The sequence below is a fragment of the Triticum urartu genome, chromosome 7, assembly GCF_003073215.2.
Source record: "Triticum urartu cultivar G1812 chromosome 7, Tu2.1, whole genome shotgun sequence".
NCBI classification, from domain to species: Eukaryota; Viridiplantae; Streptophyta; class Magnoliopsida; order Poales; family Poaceae; genus Triticum; species Triticum urartu.
This window is the reverse complement of record NC_053028.1, coordinates 67,651,899-67,675,964: the sequence shown is the minus strand read 5'-3', so window position 1 is coordinate 67,675,964 and position 24,066 is coordinate 67,651,899. Positions and strand designations below refer to the sequence as shown.

At 45.6% G+C, this 24,066-nt stretch overlaps 1 pseudogene; it reads right to left on the bottom strand.

Annotated features, from left to right (window-relative positions):
- Positions 1 to 1,514: 1,514 nt before the first annotated feature.
- LOC125518375 overlaps positions 1,515 to 24,066 on the bottom strand; it is a 36,241-nt pseudogene continuing 13,689 nt past the window's right edge.

Genomic DNA, 24,066 nt, shown 5'->3' with positions numbered 1-24,066 from the left:
TTGTGGGCTTTTAGCAGGCCGAAAGAGATAGCGGGCTCGTACTGGACCATGAAGAGAATGGGCCGCTAAGAGGCCGACAAGTCGTACTGTAAATGGCCTAACTGTGTTGTGGGCCTTTCGCAGGCCAAAAGAGAAACCAGCTAGTATTGGACCATGAAGCACATGGGCCGTTAAAAAGCTAAAACTCATGTCCGACTACAAATGGCCCAAATCATTTATGGGCCGTCAGCAGGCTGAAAGACACATCAGTCCGGGAATTGGCCCAACACTTAAATGGGTCGCTAAAAGGACAAAACTAAGGTCTAACTACAAATGGCCCAACTAATTTATGGGCCGACAACAGGCTGAAAGACACACCGGGCCGGAAATTGGCCCAAGAAAAAAATGGGTCGCTAAAAGGCCGAAAGATGTACATCCTGAAAATTGGCCCATCCCTTGAATGGGCCGTTAACAGGCTGAAATCACATCGGGCAGATATTGAACCCAAATATATAGCGGGCTGTTAACGGGCTCGAACTGATGATGGGCTGCAATGGTGTCAAATCTTTAACGGGCCGTTGACGGGCCGAATTGGCACATCTTGTATGGGTCGTGCGCTTAAATGGACCTGACACAAGTAGGCCTTATATGGGTCGGCCTACTAATTTTTACTGGGCCGGCCTTTTTCACCGGAATGGGCCACTGTTGGGCTGTGCCACGTGTCAACCTATCATAGGCGCCTCCTGTCTAATGAGTGGATGACATTTGTCCCAACGATGAGCCAACACATGTTTCCTCCGACCAATGAGAATTTTGCATTTGGAAAATCCTCATTGGTCTGGGCTGTTAACGGGTTATCAGATCCAAAACCGGACCCGATAGCTTAACGGCGACCCGTTACGGTGGATGCCACGTGTCGGTCACCCTTGATGAAAGAACTTTCATGACGCGCCATTTATCATCATGGAAGTGGACACTTCCGAGATGATCATTTTGGTAATGTCATGGAACACTTCTACGATAGCACAGGTATGACTGTCTTGATTCTGTCATAAAATCGTCATGGATGTACATGCATGACAAAAAAGGTGACCTACTGTGACAAACACGTATCATCACGGAAGTGTATTTTTTTGTAGTGAAAGCAAGTTAACAAGGATTATCATGACCCGTTGATGGAAGCTTATGTAGATGAAGTGAGGAAGTTGGAGGAGCGTTTTGATGGTCTGCAAGAAGAGGGTGTTCCGCAAGTAGAGAACAACATTGCTGACGACCTGTCAAAACGTGCTGCCCTCAAGTTACCTGTGGAATAAGGGACCTTTGTGCTCCAATTAACTCAGCCATCCATTGAACCATCGGCAGGGCAGAATAAGCGAAGGAAGTCAGGCCCCGACAAGTACTTTCCCGTTGAGCTCCCAGGAGCTGTCGGCAAGGAAGTTGCCGGGGACACCAAGCTTGCTGGGGAGTGACAGGCTCCGGTAGGGCCTCAAGCCCTTGCCATAGAGCCAATTGCGCCCACGGCAGAGCACATGCCTTTAGTCCTTGCAGTCGAGCCTCAGGCTCTGGCATGGACACAACACACCGTTCAGTTCTTGCAAACTAGGGAACTCCCCGAGGAACAGGAAGAAGGAGATAAAGTAGCCCGTCGGTCCAGCATGTACTAGTTTGTGGACGATGTCCTATACAGGAAAAGACCAAACATCATGAAATTGCAGTGCATTCCTCGGGAGGATGGACTGGAGCTATTGGCAGAGATACATGGAGGCATATGTTGCTCTCACATAGGATCAAGAGCTCTTGCCGACAAAGCATTCTGGCAAGGTTTCTTTTGGCCCACTGCTCTCGAGGATGCACCTGCACTAGTAACCAAGTGTGAAGAGTGCCAGTTCCATTCAAAGAAACTCCATCAGCCAGGTCAAGCTCTTCAAACGATCCTTCTTTCCTGGCCATTTTCGGTCTGGGGGGTCAACATAGTGGGCCCCTTCCTCGTGCTGTCGGGGGCTTTGAGTACTTGTATGTTGCAAGCGACAAGTTCACAGAGTGGACGGAAGTGGAGGCAGTGAGAAAGGTGACAGCGCTGTCGCCCATCAAGTTCTTCAAAGGACTAGTTTGCCATTTTGGTGTGCCAAACAGAGAAATCACCTACAATGGCCGGCAGATCACAAGCCGCGCCTTCATGTAGTATATCCAGGACCTCGACAGCAGAGTCTGTTTTGCTTCTCTTGCTCATCCGTGAAGCAACGGCCAGGCGAAAAGGGCAAATGCTGAAGTGCTGTGGGGCCTCAAAACAAGAACTTTTGACAGGCTGCACAAGTGCGGAAGGTGTTGGATTGATGAGTTGCCGGCGGTTCTTTGGTCAATCAGGATGACACAGAATCGAGCCACCGGCCAGATGCCCTTCTCCCTAGTGTATGGGGTAGAAGCAGTTCTCCCCACAGAACTCATATACAGGTCGCCTTGAGTGCTCGCTTATGACGAGCTTGAGCAAGAGCTATTGCAGCAAGTTGATGCTACCACTCTTTGAGGAAGATTATCTTCAGGCTGCTGTGCGAGCTGCGCGCTACCAGCAAGCCTTGCGCCACTACTATAGCCGCAAGGTTCACGCCCGAAGCCATGAGGAAGGTGACCTTGTTCTTCGGCCCGTTCAGTTGGCCAAGAATTCCAACAAGTTGATGTTGGGGAATGTAGTAATTTCAACAATTTTCCTACGCACACGCAAGATCATGGTGATGCATAGCAACGAGGGGAGAGTGTGATCTACGTACTCTTTGTAGATCGACAACAGAAGCGTTTGGTTGATGTAGTCGTACGTCTTCACGGCCCGACCGATCAAGCACCGAAACTACGGCACCTCCGAGTTTTAGCACACGTTCAGCTCGATGACGATCCCCGGACTCCGATCCAGCAAAGTGTCGGGGAAGAGTTCCGTCAGCACGACGGCGTGGTGACGATCTTGATGTACTACTGCTGCAGGGCTTCGCCTAAGCACCGCTACAATATTATCGAGGACTATGGTGGCTGGGGGCGCCGCACACGGCTAAGAATAAGATCACGTGGATCAACTTGTGTGTCTCCGGGGTGCCTCTGGGAGTAGGATTCCCCCCCCCCAATCCTAGATGGAAGAGGATTCGCGGAGGGGGGAAAAGAGAGAGAGGGGCCGGCCCCCTGTCCTTGTCCTATTCGGACCAAGGGAGGGTTGTAAGTGCATCTAGTGCCACCCCTAGTTGGTTTTGGAGTATTGACGACAAACCTAGTTGAGGGACTAATGTGTTTGTGAGAATTGCAGGATAATACAGGTAGAAGTCCCTCATTGATTCGGTTTTACTGCCAGAGATGACCCCTAAAATGTATGAAGACAATGAAGACAAAGGTGGTACATGAAGATATTCACTTTGAAGACTATGACAAAAGAAGACACGTTATGAAGCATATGGAGCTCGAAGACTTAGATCTTTCGTAGTTCTTTTTCTTTTATGTTGAGTCATAGGAACCACCGTACTGTTAAGTGGGGTCCAGGAAAACCAGTCAAAATGACTGAAGTGATGCCTAAATCAAAAACCTATGTTTTCGAGTGAAGAAAATGAGAGCGAATCTTGTCCAGAGCCAGACAAGTCAGCTTTGCCTGTAGCCCAAGTAAAGTTGCCATGAGAGTTTGAAATCTGACCGTTGAGACACGTGTCAGTTCCTTAGTGACCCAGGGTCATTTCGGACAAATCAGGTCGGGTTGCCAAGTGGCTATAAATAGCCCACCCCCACAACCATAAACGGTTGGCTGCTCAGATTTCAGTGCACGGCTTTTGTCATTTAAGAGCAACCCACCTCGAAGCCTTTGAGAGAAAATTCCTAGTGAGGAGAAAACCCCTAACCACCCAGAGCCAGAGCAAATTGGGCATCACTTGAGTCTTCTTGTCTGTGTGATCTGAAGACTTATTACACTTGAGGACTGTGAATCCTCCAGACGGTTAGGCGTCGCGTTCAGAGCATCCAAGAGACATTGTGGATTGCCAGTGAACGAAGTTTGTGAAGGTTTGGGAGTCTACCTTGAAGACTTACCGGAGTGATTGGGCGAGGACTAAGTGACCTTAGCTCAAGGAGAATATGGTGAGGACTTGGTGTCCCGGACTGTGTGTTCAGGACTGGGTGTCCGGGACTGTGTGTCCTAAGGTTTAAATACCTAGCCGCTCCAACCAGACGTACAGTTGTCACAGCAACTGGAACTGTTCAACATATCATTGTCTTCAACGAGTCACTGGTTTCATCTTCACCTCCTTATCTTACTGTTACACGTTGAGAAGCCATTGCATGCTTGCTTTCTCTTTTGTCTTCACAACGTGAATGTATGATCTGTTTGGCTTCATAACTTCTTCCTACGTGATCCTTATTACACTACAGCTGTTTGTCGTCGTGCTTTCACTCTATTGAATACTTGACCATGGCTGGCCTAGTGTAATCTAACTTCCGCTGCATAGTAATAGGCATAATCTTCGCTGTTTGTCTTCATAACTTCCACGTTTTGAAGACTTTCATAAAAATCGCCTATTCACCCCCCCTCTAGTCGATATAACGCACTTTCAATTGGTATCAGAGCAAGGTGCTCCCTTGTTCTGTGTGATTCGGTTTAACCACCTGGAGTTTTAGCTATGTTGACTGCAGGGATAATCAAAGTCTCCGCTGCTTGCCCCGTCTTTGATGGAACTGAATATCCCTACTGGAAGAATAAGATGCGCATGCATCTTGAAGCTATTGACGTCGACCTATGGTATGTCGTCGAGAACGGCGTTCCCAAGGCTGGAGAAGGTGTCACTGCTGCTGATGTCAAGAAGTTCACTCAACTGGACTCTACTGCCAAAAAAAAATCTGTGGCCATCTGACAAAAGGACAGTATGGCCATGTGAGTGCCTTGAAGACATCCAAGCTGGTCTGGGACTGGCTCTCCAAGGTCAATGAAGGCGTCTCAACCCAGAGAGATCAAAGAATCAGTGTTCTTCGCAACCTCTTCAACCGATTCAAGCGAAATGACAATGAGAATGTCCAGCACACATTTGATCGGCTCACTGACATCACAAATGAGCTTCAAGCCCTCGGCGCCACCGAGATCACCAAACATGAAATCGTCAAGACGCTGCTGAGATCACTTGATAGTTCGTTTGACATCCTGGCCCTGATGATTCAAGAACGTCATGATTTCAAGACACTCGATCCGTCTGACATACTTGAGAGTCTCAACACACATCAGTTTCAGCTTTCTGAGAAAAGAGATATCTACGGTCCAAACTATGGGCGAACTCGTGCCTTGAAGGCAAAAGTTGTTTCCTCATCTGAAGAAGAATCTGACTGCAGTTCTGATGATCCTGAAGACATTGGAAGAGAACTTGCAATATTAGTGAAGAAGTTCCAAAAATTCACCAAGAAGAAAGGCTTCAAAAAATCTTCACGATCAAGCTCAAGGAATGATGAAGCTTCTGCTCATGACTACAAGAAGAAAACATGTCACAAGTGCAAGAAAACTGGACACTTCATCTCTGAGTGTCCACAGTGGGACAATGAGAACAGAAGGAAGAAGAAGAGCAAGGAATATGATTCTGACGACAAGAAGAAGAAGAAATACTCAAAGTCTTCTTCCAAGTCTTCCTCAAAGTCTTCATCACACAAGAAGAGCTCATCTGGCAAGGCACGTGCGTTTGTTGGCAAGGAGATGGATTCAGAGGAGGAGTCTGCATCTGAGGAGGCAGAGGTGGATTCTGATTCTGGCATTGCGAGTCTGGCTACAGCATACGTCGCCAAGTCCATCTTCAACACTGAAGACAATGACTGCATCACCGACACCGACGCAAATGACAAGAACGACTCCACTCCTACCTACTGCTTCATGGCCCGCGGTGCCAAGGTAAACACACGCACTGCTCGGTATCAAACATCTAGTGACGATGACTCTGACTGTGATTCAAAACCCAGCTACAAAACACTTGCTAAAATTGCAACTGAACAACAGAAAGCTATGGAACATATTCAAAAACTGTTAGACAGAAGCGATGATCTGTTGGGTGCTGAAATGACTCAATCTGAATCCTTAATTGAAGACATAAAAAACCTTCACGTTAAGTATCAGGAACTTGAAGATCCTCTTGATACTCTCTCAACAACTCATGAAAAGCTTTCCTATGATTATCTTCAAAGGAAGCAAGAACTTGAGAAATTGAGAGCGGCTCATGAAGATCTTCAAAAGGAAAAGGAGTCACTTCGCGCCGAATAGATTAGTCCCACTCAGGAAGGATTTGAACCACCATGTCTTAAATGCATTGAGCGTGATAATGCTACTTCCGTTGCTGAATGTCCCACTGCTACTGCTGTTGCAATATCTTCAACTGTTGATGTGGTAACTAACCCCTCTGCTGAGGATACCACTGCTATTGCTGATGAGAATGCTAGGTTGAAGACATTGCTTGAAACAGGGATGTACAAAAGTCTTAAAGGACATCAGACATTATGTGATGTCCTCAAGAAGCAGATTCTGAACCGAAACCCTAGGAGAGAGGGTGTTGGGTTCGTAAGGAAAATAAATGTAGATGGCTCTTACTGGAAACCTGAGCAGTACGCCAAAACCACATGGGTTGCTGCAAAGGAAACTTCAGCAGATCCATCCAATTTATCTGGCTTCACATGTGCTAACCCCATTATTATTGATGAATCCTTTGATGCAAACTATAAACTGTTTAAGAATCAAAATGGTGAAGTGTTTGCCAGGTACATTGGTACTAACTGCAGGAATGGACCGCCTATGAAGAAGATCTGGGTTCCGAAAAGGTGTCTGGAAAATCTTCCTGTGAATGTCTTCATGACACCTCACTTGAAGAAGACAAACCTCAGACCTAAGGCTTCATACGGTCCAAAGGCTTCATACAATCAGAGGACTCACCTGAGTCACACTAACGCAAATGTTTTGCATATGAATATGAAAGCGGTTCATCGAACCGTCATGTTCATATGACCAAAAATTATTCTGCTTATTCCTATGAGTATTATTGTCCACCTGCAAAACTGTTTGCTAAGGCTTCAAAGCCAAAATTCTCAGATGCTGCACTTAGACTTATTGCTTCTAAGCCACCCTTGAAGATGTGGGTGGTTAAGAAAGCTTAACTCTCTTTTGCACGGAAAGGTCTCCAGCAGAAAAACAAAATCTTCTGATGCTATTGCTGGGGACCTTAAAAATCTTGTGGGGCGCAAGATAAAATGCCCAAATGGCATCGTTATGTACCTCGTTCCTGAATCGCATGCTACTTTCCCGATTAGTTCTAATCTGGATCTAAGTTTTCATAACCCGCTGGTTCGTCAAATGTTTATGCTTCACAATTCTCTTCGTGAAGCCTATCCCCCTAACTGCACTGTAGGGTACGATACCAGCGACTTCAAAGTCTTCAGAATGGATTATTGACAGTGGGTGTACAAATCACATGACTGGCAAAAGAAGCCTTCTTATGGACTCAACATTACGTCCATCCGACAAGAGCCACATCACATTTGCTGACACTGGTAAAAGTAAGGTATTGGGTCTAGGTAGAGTTGCAATCTCAAAGGATCAACACATGGATAAAGTCATGCTTGTTGAATCCCTTGGCTTCAACTTAATGTCTGTCTCAATGCTTTGCGATTTGAATATGATCGTAATGTTTGGAAAATATCGTTGCCTGGTACTAATGGAATCTGACAAGTCTCTAGTGTTTGAAGGGTATCGGAAAGGTGATTTGTACGTGGTAGATTTCTCAGCAGGGCCACAGCTTGCAGTATGTCTTCTTGCAAAAGCTTCAGAATGCTGGCTTTGGCATCGGAGGCGTGGGCATGCTGGCATGAGGAACCTCCACACCCTTGCGAAGAAGAAGCATGTCATAGGCATCGAGGGCGTCAAGTTCAAGAAAGATCACTTATGCGGTGCCTGTGAAGCAGGGAAAATGACAAGGGCAAAACATCCTTCGAAGACAATCATGACTACTACACAACCCTTCGAACTGCTCCACATGGATCTTTTCGGTCCCACTCACTACTCAACATTTACTACTTCTGCTTGCCTCTATGGCTTTGTCATTGTTGATGATTATTCTAGATATACGTGGGTGCACATAATCCTTTACAAGACTGAAGAGTAGGATGTCTTCAGACGCTTCGCCAATCGAGCTATGAACAATTTTGGCGCCAAGATAAAGCACATCAGAAGTGACAATGGCACTGAATTCAAGAACACGGGCCTTGATACATATCTTGATACCTTGGGCATCACACATGAATTCTCAGCTCCGTACACGCCACAGCAGAATGGCGTCGTCGAACGCAAGAACAGAACACTCATTGAGATGGCCAGAACTATGCTAGATGAATACAAGACTCCAAGAAAATTCTGGACTAAAGCCATTGACAGTGCATGCCATACAATCAATCGTGTTTATCTTCACAAGCTTCTGAACAAGACATCTTATGAGCTCCTAACTGGCAAGAAGCCAAATGTCAGTTACTTCAGAGTATTTGGCGCAAGGTGCTGGATCAAGGACCCACACCACACCTCAAAGTTTGCACCAAAATCACATGAGGGCTTTATGCTTGGATATGGAAAGGATTCACACTCCTACAGAGTCTTCAATCTCTTTCATTACAAAGTGGTTGAAACAGTGGATGTGCGGTTCGATGAGACAAATGGTTCACAAAGAGAGCAACTGCCAAATGTGCTAGATGAGATTCCAGCTAGGAATCAATCAAGCTAATGGGAACTGGAGAGATTATACCTTCTGAAGCTCATCCTGAAGAAGAACTTATCATCGCAGCACCTGATCAACATGAAGACAATGCTCAGCCTGAAGACATTCCTCCCAACAACAACACAGATCAGCAAGAGCAAAGTCTTCGCCCTGTACATCCTCGTGTTGCCAATGAAGTGCAGATTGACAGAATAATTGACAGCATCAATGCACCTGGTCCACTCACTCGTTCAAGGGAAACTCAGCTAACAAATTTCTGTGGGCACTTCGCATTCGTATCAATATCAGAACCCAAGAAAGTTGAAGAAGCCTTCATGGAACCTGAATGGATTCAAGCTATGCAAGAAGAGCTTCAACAGTTTGAACTGAATAATGTATGGGAACTGGTCAAGCGTCCTGATCCATGGAAGCACAACATAATAGGCACCAAATGGATATACCGCAACAAGCAAGATGAGCATGGTCAAGTTGTCAGAAACAAAGCTCGTCTCGTTGCTCAAGGATATACTCAAGTGGAGGGCATTGACTTCGATGAAACATTTGCCCCTGTCGCCAGGCTTGAAGCCATACGCATACTGCTGGCCTATGCAAATAATCATAACATACTTCTATATCAAATGGATGTGAAAAGTGCCTTTCTCAATGGCAAGATTGAAGAAGAAGTGTATGTTGCGCAACCGCCTGGCTTTGAAAATCCAAAACATCCTGACATGGTATACAAGCTCAACAAGGCACTGTATGGCCTCAAACAAGCCCCCAGGGCCTGGTATGACACACTCAAATACTTTCTGAAGAGCAAAGGCTTCATACCTGGTTCCCTAGATCCCACTCTTTTCACGAAGACATATGATGGTGAACTGTTTGTGTGCCAAATATATGTGGATGACATTATCTTCGGCTGCACCAATCAGAAGTACAGTGAAGAGTTTGGATATATGATGCAAGAGCAATATCAGATGTCCATGATGGGGGAGCTGAAGTTCTTCCCTGGTCTTCAAATACGACAACAACGCAATGGCATCTTCATATCTCAAGAGAAGTATCTCAAAGATTGCCTGAAGAAGTTCGGTATGCAAGACTGCAAAGGCTTCACAACACCAATGCCAGCCAAACATCATCTAGGTCCTGACGACAATGGTAAAGAGTTTGATCAAAAGGTATACTGCTCCATGATTGGTTCTTTGCTTTATTTATGTGCATCTAGGCTAGATATTATGCTTAGTGTTTGCATGTGTGCTCGATTTCAAGCGGCACCAAAGGAGTCGCATCACTTAGCTGTGAAGCGAATTCTTCGATATTTGGCTCACACCCCAACTCTAGGATTATGGTATCCCAAGGGCTCAGAGTTTGATTTGGTTGGATTTTCGGATGCTGATTATGCTGGTGACAAAGTTGATCGCAAGTCTACATCAGGCACATGTCATTTTCTAGGACGATCACTTGTATGTTGGTCTTCAAAGAAGCAGAACTGTGTATCTCTCTCCACTGCTGAATCTGAATACATGGCTGCTGGATCTTGCTGCGCTCAGCTTCTGTGGATGAAGCAAACACTCAAGGACTATGGCATTCATCTGAAGCAAGGGCCACTTTACTGTGACAACGAAAGCGCCATCAAGATTGCCAACAACCCAGTTCAGCACTCGAAGACAAAGCACATTGAAATTCGTCATCACTTTCTCAGAGATCATGTTGTGAAGGAAGACATTGATATCATACACGTCAACACTGAAGAACAATTGACAGATATCTTCACCAAGCCCTTGGATGAGAAGAGGTTTTGCAAGTTACGGTGTGAGCTAAATATCCTGTGATCAGGCACACATCCTAACACTTATGCATATGATGACTTAGATGTGCAACACACAAAGTAAAGTATATCTTCAATCAATGAAGACATACATTCTAAGTGTGAATACATTAATGTGGAATTTGACTTTGGAGCGCCACGATAATTGTGTGCCGTGTCTGGGTCTAATACTTCCTATACGGTGGGTAACGCCACCACCAAACGTTCAATTTTGAAGTGTTTCACTCATGGTGTTACCTTGAAATATCTTCACATTTGGTTTGGCTTCGAACTCAACATGTCTTCATGATTATCTTCACTACGTTGATTATATAGATATATATACTAGTGTTCTGTCCTCTACATCATTCACTTATAGCTATGTCTTCTTGGTTGAATCTTTTCAACTAAGTGAATGTGATCGGACCCTAATCTCTCTATGCTTTGTATCTAAAATTCTATCTCTCCAAGTCATATGCATTCTATTGGAACTGTCGAATGTCTTCACTGCGTCCTTGTCAGCAGAAGATACAGAAACAACCATAAAGTCCGTTTTCAATGCTCTTTCCTCCACATAAAATCCGGAGAAGCAGGAATGACCGCCCGACAATCCAGGCGTGCGTGGGATGTGGAACTGCCCCCAAAATACCGCATGATGGCCACGTACTACTCAAATGCGAATCGCTAGGGGCACCTGAGTAATAGCGCAGTGCCGCCCCTGCGCCTATAAGTTCACACTTACCGCGGTCACTATCTCCTTCTTCCACCCTCGCACGAACCCTAGCGCCACCGCTAGCACTCGACGACGCCGGCGACGAAGCGCTTCGCTGCCGCAACTTCTCCGACGCCGTCCTCACGCTGACTACGGACATCGTCCTCTCCGCCGTTGCCGTAGGTGTCTTCCGTCGCCAAGTTAGGGCACGGAGGACTGAACTGCTCGGCATCATCTCCCATTTCCGTCTAGCAGTTCCAAGTGTGGTAAATAAAACTTCTTTTTACAGCCCCTTTTGATCTCATGGTTCTGTCACTTTCTACCATAAGAAGTTTATCTTCACACAAGTTAGATATCTCAATATGCATCTCATAACCTACCTAGTATATTCACTTGTGCTTCATGAAGTAGTTAGATTCCTCATTTGTACTGATCTGTGGGTTCGTACAAATCTGGAACCAACTTCTTATCTATGAGTGAATGTCTTCGCACGATGAGGTCAATGTCTTCTAAACTGATTAATCTTCAAAACCTTCTGAGAATGCATATGACCTCTTCCCCTTCCCTCGCACCTTAATGCTATCACAGGTACATGTCCGTGGGAGAATCCTTCGGTTCTCATAGTCTGCATTCATTTGCAGAATTCCTACAACATCACATAAACTCTCCTGAAGCCAGTTCCTGTTGGTCCAGAAAAAGAAAGCCCTTGAAGCCTTTGAAAGTTTTGAAGCCTTTCAAGTTAAAGTTTATGGCTTCAGAAGCAGCAGCAAGGAAGGGGGGCAGACAGAGACGTGAGGGAACTTCCAAAGATCTGCCTGAAGACTTGGCAGAAATGTACAAAACAGATCCAGAAGAGAGCTATGGGCAGAGCAAGACCCGAATCCAATGGATTCGACGCTATTGGGCAGAACAGTGGTTCAAATACCGCTTCGTCACTCAGGAGTATGCTGAGAAAAGTGCCATCAGAAGACCATGGGGGGACATCCGTTTCAAGAATCTCATGCCCAGGACCAGAGATGAAGCCATTGCTCAAGGCTTCTACCCATGCATGGTCCGAGGACCACAGCCTGATGATGCGCATCCGTCGTCACTCCTCTGGTGTCGTGACAACAATCTGTTCAAGCGCAACTACCAGTTTGCTCAACAATCTGCGAAGCTGAACAAGAAGAAATTTGGGTTAGACTTCAACCCTGGCCCCTCCGCACCAAGGGCAGATGGCACACGCTACGCAGAACCCAATGTGATCAGTCCGTTTGCCAACCTTGAGGGCCTTATCACTCACATCTTAGTCCAAGGGACTGCCGTGAATGACCCTCCAGCTGATTCTGAGTCTGATGAAGCTCCTGCTGTGCCGAAGCCAAAGCAGTCAAAGAAGACAAAAGCTTCAAAGCCGGCCCCTTCGTCAAGGATCTCAAGGGCGAAGCCGTTGAAAACTGCACCTCCTGAAGTCAGTGTGCAGTCTGAAGACGTATCCCGCGTCTCCAAGCCCCAGAAGGAAAAGGTGCCCCAGCAACAAACCGGCAAAGAGCTCACTGCTGCTGCCATTCTGCGCAGCGAAGCCATTGATCTATCAAGCGATGAAGATCTTGGAGATGACGCTCTAGAGCAACTTATCAAAAGCAAAGAAGAAGCTGAAATCTTCAACAATTTGCCTCTCTTTGATGTCGCCATCATCCACAACTTCATCGACGAATGGTTTGCATCACCAGACATAAGCTTCAAAGATCTGCAGCTGCCTGTCGGCCTTAGCGTCGCCTTCCAAGGCGCAATTGCTTCAGAACTGGCCATTGCTCAGCGCATTGTTGAGCTGAAGCAGAAAATTGATCATGAAAAGGCTCAGTTCAAGAAGCACATGGCCAGGCTCAGCGTGCAGGAAGTGAAGAGCTTCAAAACCATGTTGCATGAGCTCAAGGAAAATTTCCTGAAGAAGCGTGCTAAAGCTCAGGGCTCGCGTGAGCGGATGAAGTCTCTGGCAGAACGATGTGTGCAGGCCTACAATGAGGCCGAGAACCGCAAGGCACTTTGGTGTCCTGGCATCGACCCCAAGATGGCCGCGAAGAAGAAGAAGCAGCCTGCTGTGAATGAACCAGAGGCACCAAGACAAGAAGCTATTCCGACTGTCTTCCCAACCGCCACGACTGGCTCGAAGCCAAAGAGCCGGTCAACCGCTTCAGAGCTTAAGGAGACTCGGAATGCAGAGGCTGAAGCTAGGAAGAGGAAACACTCTGAAGCCTCTCCTTCTGACCCCACAAGAAGAAGCGCAAGATCAAGAAAGCTCGGGCTGCTCCCACAGAGCCCTTGATGGTTGAACCCCTCTTTGTCATTCACCCCAATGCAGAAAGACGACTAACAGTTCATGAGCCTGCTCCCACAAAGGCTCCTGAAGCTGAAGATATTCTAGCAGCCGACCCCATAGCTGCTGAAGAATTTGGTCACCAAGACAATGTACAAGATGATGCAGCCCTTCCTCAGCTTGAAACAAGCGAACTCATCAGTATTGGTCGTCCTCTGACGCCAATGGCACAAGATGAGTCATGGGCGGATCGCCCTCAGGAGGAAGAAGACTTTGAGGCCCAGCCCACTCCGACCCCACAAGCGTCGTCTGCGTTCCGTAGGCTTCGCAAAGGTCCAAGGCCTCAAGTCCATACTGAAGAAATTCCGGCTGCATCAGCCGAAGACAATGAAGAAGCACCACTAGAACCCACTTCCCGCTCCATCAAGATGCAGTTCTCCAGGAGAACGTGCCTGAGTTTGCTCCTCCAACTACACAAGCGGAGGAAGAAAATGTTGCGGCTGCCACCACAAACACTGAAGCCAATGTGGAGCCCGCCCCACCAAATGCTTCAGCGGACAGCGAAGCTACTGAGCCAGACACTTCTGTTCCTGAGTCTGCTGCAGGTCCACAGTTTGATTATCATATTGAGCACAGGCCTCATGTCCAGAAGCCAGTCCCAAGGCTTCCAAGGTTCCCAGGTCCTGCATCAGCACCTGGCTCCTTTGATATTAACAGCTTCAAGGCAGACAATACATTTTTCAACAGCTCCAAGAACGCCTATTCAAGGGAAAGGATTGTATCATACAGGTTCTGGAGCTATCCTCAGGCGCAGCTACTACTCAAGCATCTTATACAACCAAGGTCGCATCTTCCCGCACAAGCGCCTTGAGGTTGAAGCCATTGCTGGTCTGCCATGTCTTGAGGAAGCTTTGGATTGCTTCAAGCAAGTGGGTCTGCTGCCGTTTGTGACTGATGAAGAGCACTGGAATGAAGAGCTTCTGCTTCAGTTCTATGCCACCCTCCATATAAAAGGATACAATAGAGATCCGAAGACTTGGATCCTGGAGTGGATGACCGGCAATGTCCATCATGAAGCCAATGCATTTGATATCATTGAGCTCACCGGCCTGCCCACTCCAGGCGAATTCTTCGAGGAAGGCTGTCAACTACATTCTGAAGCTATTGAGAGCATATTCCAAAGGCCTGAACCCAATATGAGTCAGATGCTCTCAATGATGAAGCCATTGCCCCATGATGCACCCTATCCTACTGAGTTCTTTGTTGAAGAACTAGAGTACCTGCCCAGGACCATATATCACATCATCCGGCGGACTCTCTGGCCCATTAAGGGACACTCTCCACATGCCAAGATTGAGGGTGCAATGAAGACTCTCATATTCTATATCCTGCATGGCAAATGCTTCAACGCACAGGATCTCTTAATACGCGAACTTGCAACGTCAGGCTCAGAATTATTTGGTTTGAAGTTCTATGCTCCTTGGGTGATGAGGCTAATCAAACTGCACTCTACGATCTCGTATCAGCCCTCAGCCCGAAACCATCGGATCTTCCTGCCAGATGTGGATACCTCTGATGAAGCCATATATCCCGAACCTGTGAAGCAACCCATAAGTCTTCAGAATGCAGAACACCAGAGCTTCACGCAGAACGTTGAAGGTGTTGAAGCCATATCCAGGGTGTATCCGTTGGCTGGCACTACACGTGCGCCACACCCAGCATCTACTGAAGCCACAGACAGCACAAATGCTCAAAGACCCAAGAAGCGCGCTCGTGCCCTCACTGACCGAGAGCTTCTTGTGGCCCTTCACCAAAAGCAAGATAGGCATCACGACTGGCTAAAGCGTCAAATGAAAAGCCTCTTGGTGGATGTCAATCGTCTTCGAAACCTTGCCACCAAGAATGCCTTCGTTACACATGAGACTTGCCGTCGTACATGGAAAGGGCTCTCAATGATATGCACTGAAGCTGAACTTGAAGAGGATGGCTTCACTGAGCGCTTCAAGTTTGACACCACACCTCCCAGAAGGGCTGTGATGCGCAACACACCATCACTTGAAGACTCTGAGTTTTCTTCATCTGCTGCCACAGTCACTGCAAGTATCATTGATGAAGACGACGATGCTACATCACCACCACCTGCTTCAGCACCTCCAAGCTCGTCTGCATCGCCAAACACCTCCAACGACCCTGCTGCTCCTGGAAACAACTAGATACCCTATGTCTTCAAACCTTTTTAGTCCTTGCTGACAAAAGGGGGAGAAGCATATGGGTTGATAGTCTTCAAGCGGGTCCATATGGGCGGGTGCTATATTTTTGCTACATTTTGCTTCGTGCTTACAACTCTCGTTTTTGCTTCATTCGGTTCTTTGAGTTGTAACACTAAGACTCGATGGTCGTCTGCTACTCGTTTGCCACTCTGTTTGCGAAGATAAATTCCGCATGTGCGACGATAAATTCCGCACTTATCTCATTCTGCAGACGTCCATTTTCCATTATGCATGTCATTATCTTCATATACTTTCACATGCATAGTGGATTGTCATCATAAGCTGAAGTGGATCTCCACAAGTACAACCTGCCATGTGCATTTGCATTCCAAAAGCAAATTAACTTATATGCACATCTTCAGGGGGAGCTCTTGCAACTTATGAAGACAATTCCTTTACAATTTCACAGACTATATTCCCCGTTGAAAACTTCAACTAGTTTGTCATCAATCACCAAATCGGGGGAGATTGTAAGTGCATCTAGTGCCACCCCTAGTTGGTTTTGGAGTATTCACGACAAACCTAGTTGAGGGACTAATGTGTTTGTGAGAATTGCAGGATAATATAGGTAGAAGTCCCTCATTGATTCGGTTTTACTACCAGAGATGACCCCTAAAATGTATGAAGACATTGAAGACAAAGGTGGTACATGAAGATATTCACTTTGAAGACTATGACAAAAGAAGACCCGTTAGAAGATTAGGAGCTCGAAACTATCCTTCGAGATCGGTTTTTAAGTTTCACGTTAGATCATACAATCTCACATCTGTCATGGATTTCACTCACCCAATCCACGTCTACTAGCATAGCATGGCATAATAAGCAAACGTAGAAGTAACTCCCAAAGGTTTGATAATAAACAGGTAATAGGTACTACCTCATCTACTTCCCATCCCACAATTTAATTAGATCCTAATCATGCAATGTGTGAGGATTGATCTAATGCAATAAAACTGGGTAGTAGAAAAGGTATGATCAAAGTGTTACTTGCCTTGCTGATGATCCGCGAAACCTAACGATTCGAAGTAACAGGCGGCGCACTCCGGGTACTCTATCGCAGACAAACAAACAAGCATACAATAAGTACTCATCTAATGCACAGGTAAAACTCAAATAAGAGATCTAACCAGAAGGTTCAACTTAAGAACTCCGGTTGGCAAAAAGAATCAAATCGAACGAAGCAAAGAAAGTCAAACGGCGAAAGAAAACAACTTCGTTCTAGTAATCTGAACCTAAGTCAAATTTTACAGTAGCAAAAACTTGTTTAAGTTGATTATTCGGATAGAGGGTTTCGAGACGAAACTCCAGGCGCTTGAATCGCCTGATTCCGATAAACGAGCGAAAAGTTATACTAAAACGAAAATCGGATCAGGAATCGCGATCAGAAAAATCGCGGATTTAATCCGAGAAAAGAAAAACGACGAACGGATTAAACGAACTAGAACGTTTTTAATTAACCTAAACCGAAAATTAAACCGAAAATAAAACCGACGAAAAACCAATCGTTTTTGTAAACACAAAAAACTGGTTGCAAGATTTCAAGCTGTCAGCGAACCTCGTCGACGGGCACCGTCGCGGGGCGGCGGCTCGCTGCGGGTAGCCGCGGGTAGCTGCGCAGCGGCTGCGAGCGAGTTAGCTGTCGGGCACGTCGCTAGTCACCCCGGCGAGGATGCTGCTAGCCGACCGAGGGCGGCCTTATAAAGCCCGGCCAGGAGTCCTGGCCGGTACGGCCCGTAGGTCGGTTCCGCTTGTTTTTAAAATTAAAACCGCTCGGAAGAAAAATAAAAAGAAATACTAAACGGACTCCAAAAATCCCGAAATAAATTTTCCCGGGCTTCTAAAATCAAGCCCGACAAAGTGAACATTTATTTGGGGCCTAAATGCAATTTTGAAAAACGCACATTTTTCCTAAATTCAAATAAAACACCGAAAAACTCCGAAATAAAATCTTATTTGATTTTATTATTAAATCCTCAATATTTCTATTTTGGGAAAGTCATTTTATTCCCTCTCTCATATTTTTGTAATAGAAATAATTGATGATAAAATAAAATCAAATGATCCTATTCTCAAAATTTGAGAAAACTCAAATATGAAAATAACGAAATCCCCAACTCTCTCCGTGGGTCCTTGAGTTGCGTAGAATTTCTAGGATCAAAACCAAAAGCAAATAAAATATGATATGCAATGATGATCTAATGTATAACATTCCAAATTGAAAATTTGGGATGTTACAAACCTACCCCCTTAAGATGAATCTCGCCCTCGAGATTCGGGTTGGCTAGAAAATAGGTGAGGGTGGTCCTTGAGAAATCTTCCTCTCGCTCCCAGGTGGCTTCATCCTCCGTGTGGTGGCTCCACTGAACTTTGCAAAACTTGATAACCTTGCTACGAGTAACTCGGCTGGCAAACTCGAGAATCTTGACTGGTTTCTCCTCGTATAGGTCAAATTGTTATCCAACTGAATGTTTCCAAATGGCACTGTGTCTCTCAAGGATGTCAGCCATCTCCGCATGACACTTCTAACTAGAAGAAACGTGAACACATCATGTATCCTGACCTCCTTCGGGCAATTCCAACTTGTAGGCCACTTCTCCCATACCTCCAAAACTCGATATGTTCCACAAATGTGGCGCTAACTTTCCCTTAAGTCAAAACCTTTGTTATCCCGAAACGGAAATAACTCGAAAAGCTACATTTCCAATTCCGTTTAAACTGCTCTCCCTTATTGCCATTTAAGTTGAATGTTTTGATCCGGACGATAACCTATCTGCTTCTATTGGCTACCTGAGCCTATCGCGATCCGCTTCACCTTCTGTTCGACTCTTTAATTCAAGTCAGGTCCAAACAACTGGCGGTCTCCAACTTCGTCCCATGACAACGGTGTCCTGCACCTCCTTCCGTATAACAAGGCTTCGAAAGGGGCCATCTTTAAACTGGTTTGGTAACTGTTGTTGTAAGAGAACTCTGCATATGGCAAATTATCGTCCCAACTAGATCCATAATCTAGCGCACAAGCTCTCAGCATATCCTCCAAAATCTGATTTACTCTCTCGGTCTGTCCATCTGTCTGTGGATGAAAAGCTGTACTGAATTCTAGCCTGGTTCCCAAAGTTTCGTGCAACTGCTTCCAGAACTTTGAGGTAAACTAGGTTCCTCTATCTGATACGATACTCCTTGGAACTCCATGCAGACATACGATCCTGGTCATGTATATCTTTGCCAACTTAGCACTGGTATAAGTGGTCTTTACTGGGATGAAATGAGCTACTTTCGTCAATCGATCGACTACAACCCAAATCGAGTCATAGCCTGAACGAGTCCTGGGCAATCCCGTGATAAAATCCATGCCTAACTTATCCCACTTCCATTCGGGTATCGGCAATGGTTGTAACAATCCTGCTGGCTTCTGATGCTCTGCCTTTACTCTCTGACATACATCACAAACTGCTACATACTCCGCAATATCCTTCTTCATTCCGGTCCACCAGAAAATATCCTTCAAATCCAAATACATCTTGGTATTTCCTGGGTGAATCGAATATGGTGAATCGTGTGCCTCTTGCAGAATCAACTTCCTGATCTCCGGGTCATTGGGCACGTAAACACGGTCTTCAAACCATAGGGTATCGTGCTCATCCTCACGAAATCCTTTAGCTTTTCCTTTGCTAGTTTCTCCTTTATAGCGGCAATCTCTTGTCAGTCTTCTGAGCTTCTCTGATTCTATCCATCAAATTGACTGAATCTCCAATGCTGCTACATAGCCTCTCGAACTATTTCCAAACATAGTTCACGAAGATTTTCTGCTAACTCCCTTGGTAATTTCTCCCGTCATTAACGTATTGACATGGCTCTTGCGGCTTAATGCATCAGCTACTACATTAGCTTTTCCGGGATGATAATGCAATTTCTTATCATAATCCTTGATGAGCTCCAACCATCTTCTTTGTCTGAGGTTCAACTCCTTCTGCGTGAAAATGTACTTCAAACTCTTGTGATCCGTGTACACCTCACAATGATTTCCGATGAGGAAATGTCTCCATGTCTTCAATGCGTGCACTACGGCTCCTAACTCCAAATCATGCGTGGCATAATTCAATTCGTGAGGCTTCAGTTGTCGTGAAGCATACGAAACAACTCTCCCTTCTTGCATAAGCACTGCTCCAAGTCCTCGACGTGAAGCGTCGCAATACACCTCATAATCCTTGGTTTGATCTGGCAAAATCAACACTGGTGAGGTAACCAAACGGTTCTTCAATTCCTGAAAACTAGCCTCACACTCCCCAGTCCATTTGAACTTAGTATCCTTCTTCAGCAACTCCGTCATAGGCTTTGCAATCTTTGAGAAATTCTCAATAAATCTCCGGTAGTATCTTGCGAGTCCAAGAAAACTCCGGATCTCTCCAACGGTAGTTGGGGCTTCCCACTTGGTCACGGTATCAACTTTAGTGGGATCAACAGCTATACCTTCTCCGGATATAACGTGTCCGAGGAATCCTACTTCCTTCAACCAAAACTCACATTTGCTGAACTTGGCATATAACTGATGTTCTCTGAGCTTTCCAAGTACCAAACGCAAATGCTGCTTATGCTCCTCTTCATTCTTCGAATAAACCAGGATATCATCAATGAACACTACGACGAACTTATCCAAAAACTCCATAAACACTTTGTTCATCATGTTCATAAAATAGGCAAGCACGTTAGTCTGTCCAAATGACATAACGGTATACTCATACAGCCCATACCTGGTGGTAAAAGCTGTCTTCGGAATATCCTGCTCTCGAATCTTCAACTGATGGTACCCTGATCGCAAATCGATCTTGGAAAACACTTTAGCTCCTTGCAATCGATCAAACAGATCATTGATCATTGGTAGTGGGTACTTGTTCTTGATTGTTACTTCGTTCAATCCTCGATAGTCAACAACCATCCTTAACGATCCATCCTTCTTCTCTACTAATAGTACTGGTGATCCCCAAGGCGAAGAACTTGGGCGAATGTAACCTTTATCCAATAACTCCTTAATCTGCTTCTTAATTTCCACCAAATCCTTTGCTGGCATCCTATATGGTCTCTTTGATATTGGCCTAGTGCCTGGCAATAGCTCAATCAAAAACTCAATATCTCTATCTGGTGGCATGCCTGGCAACTCTTCGGGAAATACATCAGGGAAATCCTTTACCACGGGTACTTCCTCCTGCACAACTCCTGTTAGGAAATTTAATTGGGTCCTCTTTGGCACATGTCGGGATACATACTTGATCCTTCTTCCTTCTGGCGTTGTGAGCAAAATTGTCTTACTGGCGCAATCGATGTTTCCTCCATACATCAACAGCCAATCCATACCAAGAATCACATCCAAACCTTGGGATTCCAGAATAATTAAATCCGTTGGGAAAACATGCCTTCCTATACTTAATGGCACTTGAAAACATCCTTGACTGGCCATGTACTCTGCTCCTGGTGAGCTTACTAGCATAGGTGTTTTAAGAATCCTAGTGGGCAGGCTATACTTTTCCACAAATCCCCTTGATATGTATGAATGCGATGCACCAGTATCAAAAAGAACAAGTGCAGTAAATGACTTAACCAAAAAATTACCTATTACTGCATCGGGCTGAGCTTCAACCTCCTCCACATTAACGTGGTTCACCTGTCCCCTGTTGAAAGGGTTCGGCTTCTTCCCAGAACTTCCATTGCCGTTTTGGCCTTCAGGACATTCATTTGCATAATGTCCTGGCTTCGAACACTTATAACAAGTGACGTGGCTCAAGTCCTTCTTGGCTGGGGTTGATGGGGTGTTGCGGTTATGTCTGTTGCTTCCTCCATTCCCATTACCATTCTTGGTGCCATTGTGATTGTGCGAGCTACCTACTCCATGGGTATGCTGAAAATGTCCTCCCGGTCTAGGGGTAAAACATGGCTTCTGCTGAGCTCCTGAATTATACTTTCCTTGTCCATACTTCCTCTTGCGGTTCTCGATTTGCTGCTGCTTCCCTTCAATCATTAGAGCACGATCTACCAACTCCTGGTAGTTGTTGAAGGTGGTTACCATCAACTGCATACTCAACTCATCATTCAGTCCTTCTAGGAATTTCTCCTGCTTAGCTGCATCTGTAGCAACGTCATCTGGGGCATAACGTGCTAGCTTACTAAACTCCTCCACATACTGGCCAACTATCCGTCCTCCTTGGCGCAAGTTACGAAACTCACGCTTCTTCATGGCCATTGCTCCTGCTGAAACATGGGCAGTACGAAAAGCCTGCTGAAACTGGTCCCATGTGACAGTGTCGACTGGGAAGGTGGCTGTGAAATTCTCCCACCAGGATGCTGCGGGTCCTTCTAACTGATGTGCGGCAAACTTCACCTTCTCCGCATCTGTGCATCCTGCTGTGGTCAACTCCCTAGCTATCTTGCGGAGCCAATCATCTGCTACTATCGGCTCGGTGCTGCTGGAAAACACCGGCGGATTCAGCCTAAGAAAACGGACTAAGTGGTCAACAGGTGGTGGTGGTGGTGGTGGGTTGTTGTTGTTGTTCCCCTAACTAGCAACTGCATCAAGGTGTTCTGCTGCTGGATCAACTGGGTGAGCTCTGGCGGAAAGGCAAATCCGGGGTCACGTCTCGGAGGCATCTGAGGGTTTAGAAAAGACGAGATATAAGAATAGAGGGGGTCTAATGAGAAAACACTACCCATATGCACATGAGGCAAAAGCACACAATTCACTTCATTCAAACAAACAAAGGCATACAATCGATCTAACTATCGCAAAAGTGCTCGGACTACTATATTTACATGGTGGACTACTACTACTGATGAGGTGGTCTACTAGAAATATTCTACGGTTGTAGACTCCATGATATCTGCTCCGGCTTCATCAACATAGTCATCATCGCTACCATCTGCTTCCGAGTCGGTGCCGTCAATGATGATGTAGTCTTCCGGGCTAATCTCCTTGGGCTCCTCGTCTTCATCTACTGGCATTGGGCCTCCCATAAATACTGCTAGCTTCATGGTTAGGTCGGCATTCTTATCCACCAATACTTCAATTTCTTCTTCATAATCTTCACGTGTAACCTTCAGTTCTTCCTCCAGTTCCTTGATTCTAGTCTTAGCCTTCTTCAGATCTATCATGTCGGCGCACACTGATTCTCCTGTCGTTGAATGTGATGGTTTAACTCCTGGATAAAAGCTGCAATTGATCTATCTTTCCTAGTGCTGATCATCTCCCAGTGTTCATCTCGGCGCCCACAAATCTGGTAGATAGTATCCTTGAGATCCTTGCGGTAGACTTCTCCAATGCGTCCCATGGCGATGTGAGCTGCCATACTCTTTCCTAGACTCCAAGTTGGTGCATCAAAAGAAAACTCTATGGGCTCAGTGACTGGCATGAACGTCCTTCCTGGAACTTGAACTTGAATCATCCAGCGCTCTTCTTCAGGTGAAGTGGCGTTGTAGGTTCCCATGAAGCTTGGTACTCCTATGTTCAGGTATCTAGTGACTTCCTTCAAGTGGCGTCCAAAGGGTGTATCTTCATCTGGTTGTGTGAACTTGTTCCTTGCATCCGCCATCCTAAAGAGTACAAAAGATGAGAAGTCAGAAGAGAAGAGAGTGAGTAGTGATCTAGGTCTTTAGCTTAGTGGTCGTGTCCTGCAGTCAGCGTGTGCTCTGATACCATCTCTGTAGCGACCAGACCTCAAACAGTCTGATCTCTGTGCTCCAGTGTCATCCCTGGATCAGTAATGCTGACACCACACAGTACTCAGAGGATTTATAGCAGAGTAGCAATCACACACTTATTACATCGAGTGTCTCAAAAGAGAACTTATTACAATAAATATGGCTTAAGGCCATCTAGTGACGATAACAGCGGAAGGCTTGGAAGATAAGTGAGTCCATCAACTCCAATGGCATCACTGAGTATGGAACCACGACCTAAAAACTCCTTAATCATCGTCTGAAAAGTCTGCAACATTAACGTTGCAGCCCGAAAAAGGGTCAGCACATGGAATATGCTGGCAAGGTAACACATAGAGAGTAATGGAATGCAACAGCTATACTATATGCATATTTGGCTGGTGGAAAGCTCTATGGTTACAGTTTTTGCGTAAAGCCAATTTTTCCCTACTTCAAAGGAATAAATTTAATTACTATCATGGTGGTTGTTAAACATTGAGAATGGTTGACAGCATTCTCAATCCCATTTAAAGTAACAATTAAACCCAACAATTTAACTTTAGAGTAACATGTTGAGATTCACATGATAATCCAGGTACCAG